We start from the raw sequence: 3,052 nt of genomic DNA, 5'->3' as shown, positions 1-3,052 counted from the left end.
GCAGCCGCTACGAAGTGGTTATAAAGCCTCCGCCCCACGCGCCGCGGCCCACTGCGCAGGCGCCTGGCTCAGACACCTCACAACCCACGGGGCCGCGGCCGAGCGGCCGCAGGGCGGGGCCGAGCGGGGCGGGGCCGAGCGATCTGGGCGGAGCTCCGCCTCCTGCGAGTCAGGCGGTTCCAGAGCCGCCATGTTGTATCGACTCCGAGGGAGACCCACTCAGCTGCCTTCTGGCCCCCAGCCCGCGGTTCCATCACCCCTACCCCCAGTGAGCCCCGAGGTAGACTTTCTGTTATGCTGTTCCTCACAGGATGACTGCCACTTCCAGCAAATGATCTTTCAGTTACTGTATCTGAAAAAAAAAAAATAGGGATGGATGAGTTGTTGATTTCCAGCTGGTCCACCTTCCAGACATTTCTTTTGATGCTGTTTATTAACCAAACGGCATTAATTAATAAAGAATTCATTCATTGAGCATATACAAAGCTTGAGGCATTACTGGGTAAGACAGGATCCCCTATTGGCAAGGAATTTACAGAATAGAGTACAGATTTCTTAACCTAGTATTTAGTGCTCTCTAGAAACTAATAAACCATATTTCTAGGCCCATTTCCCATCCTGTCCTTCTGGCAGCCTGGTTACTTACCATTTATGGAAGGAAGCCCAACAGTTTATTGTCTGAAGTGCCTTCGGCCAGTTCTCCCCTCTGATTGAGAATCTTCACCCTTGGACTTCCTAAAGGGAGGCAGACAAATAGCTTCAACAGCAATGTATTAGATTCAGTTGCAAATAGAATTTGCTTGTGGTAGAAATTAATTTCTTTTTCCATGAAATCTAAGTCCAAAAGTTGACTGTTCAGAGCTGCTCAGTCATCCTCAGCACCTGGTTTCCAGTCCTAAGTTCCTGTCATTCTAGTCCACATTCCAAACAGTGTGAAGGAAAATGGAGACAGGTGTGCCCTCTTACTTTTAAGAAAACTGCCTTGAGAGTCCCACACATTCTTGCTTATTCTCATTGGCCAAAATATTGTCATGTGCCTTATACAGCTGCAAGGAAGTCTGGGAGATACAATGTTCCCCACTAAAAATAGGGGCTTTGTTCTGAATAAAGAATGGTGGAATGAATGCTGGAAGATATCCAGCTCTCTTTTTCATGGCTAGTATTTAAAATCAGGCCCCCAGACCTTCAAACTTTTGAAGCAACAAAACAAAAACAAAAGCACAGTGGAAAAGGAGCCAACAATGAAAACTGAGAAGCAGGGGCCAGTGACATAGGAGAAAACCCGAGCAGGTATGATGTCACAAATGCCAAGATAAAATGTTTCCAGGAAGGAGTGGTCAATTGTGACAAATCCTACTTAGAAATCAAGAAAGATAAGAACAAAGAAGTGCCCAGTGGATTTGGAAATACCAGAGTCCTATAAGGGAGGGAAGATTTTTAACCTTCAGATAGGAAGGAATTTTGATGCTAAAGTTTAAAACCACAATTAGTGTCTATATGCTGGCTGGAATGGGATAGCCTCTGCTGTGGTGAACAGCAACCCAGATAGGGCAAAGGATTAACCTAACAGTGGGATGTTTTCCTCACTCACTGCAATACCTGCTGTGGGCAAGGCACTCCCCAGTAGCTCTCCACTGCACTGGGTGGCTCAGAGATTCAGACGGCTTCCATCCTGGGCTCTACCATCTCAACCCAAGGTTTCCAGGCTTGCCCCAATAGAAGACAGAGGAGGGTTGTGTACCAGCAATTAAATATGTCAGCCTGGAAATGACACACATTACTTTCACTCATAGACCATTAGCTAGAACTTGTCATATGGGCCCCATCTAAGTGTAAGGAAGGCTGGGGAATGTATGGGGAAACCATAGGCTATTTAGTAAGCGGTGCTACCTCTGCCACAATTGCCTGTAGCCACCTCTGTTCTCAGTGCTCAATGTCATTGTTACAGAGGCCCCTTAGAGGAGGTGTGTGCCTATGGCAGGCAGGAAGTGGGGAGAGAGGGTTGCTCTGCTTTTTTTGGGTCAGATTGTGCTAAAGGAAATGGGGACCCCTGATTACAGGCAGACCCAGATGTCTTGTAGATATGTCTCTCTGTGTGGCTGACAGAAACAGCTGCCAGAACCCTAGCTTGTTGAAAAGCTCAGTGCACCCGATGTTTGCTTGTCTTGGCACTGGCTTTCAAACAAAGTCTGTCTCAGCTCAAAGCTGCCACCATCAATACTTTGGTGGAAAACTGACCTCTTATAAATGTTGTTGGGCTTTGCAATGGCCCCATTCCTACTGGGTTTTCTTTCCTCCTGAATCTACCATCTCTGAATACAGGGATTAGCAATTCCTCCTACTCTTTCTTCTGTGTCTCTCCTTGATAGAAACGGAGTAGTGACTCAGAGAGATGGCATGAGGGAGAAAAGGGTTCTCACTCATCTATTCACTCATTCTGTAAACATTTATTATACTTACTTCATGTGCTAGGCCCTTTGCCAGGCATTAGAGAGCACCAGTTCGAGAAGCATAGCCTAAAGGGGGATAACAGAGAAGAGCAGATCTCTGGGACACTAGGTGATAAGGGCATATGCAAACAGCTGGGACAGGGCAATGCGGGGCTGGCATGCCCTGCTCAAGGCAGTTAGGGAGGGCTTTCCTGAGGAAGAGCCCTTGGATCTGGATCTCAAGAAATGAGCAAGAGTTGACAAGCATGGGGGAGGGAGTTTAGCATAGCAGTTAAGATGCTGCTTGGAACACCTGCATCTCATAACAAAGTGCTGGAGTTGGGATCCTGGCTCTGTTTCCAATTTCAGCTTCTTGCTGATGTGCACCCTGGGAGGCAGCAGGTGATGGTTCAAGTACTTGGGTCCCTGTCACTCATATGGGTGACCCAGATTGAGTTCTGTGCTCCTGCCATCAGCCTGGCCCAGCCAGAGCTATTGCAGGCTTTTGGGAGTGAACTAGTGAGTGGAAGACTTCTTTGTCTCTCTTTTAAACAAACAAAAAAATTAAAGAGTTGACAAGCTTATGGGCAGGGGAAAGGACATTCCAAACTGAGGAAGCTGTC

This window comes from Oryctolagus cuniculus, chromosome 7 (assembly GCF_051225735.1).
Source record: "Oryctolagus cuniculus isolate XC-2025 breed Fujian yellow rabbit chromosome 7, ASM5122573v1, whole genome shotgun sequence".
Classification (NCBI taxonomy): domain Eukaryota; kingdom Metazoa; phylum Chordata; class Mammalia; order Lagomorpha; family Leporidae; genus Oryctolagus; species Oryctolagus cuniculus.
This window is presented reverse-complemented; position numbering follows the sequence as displayed.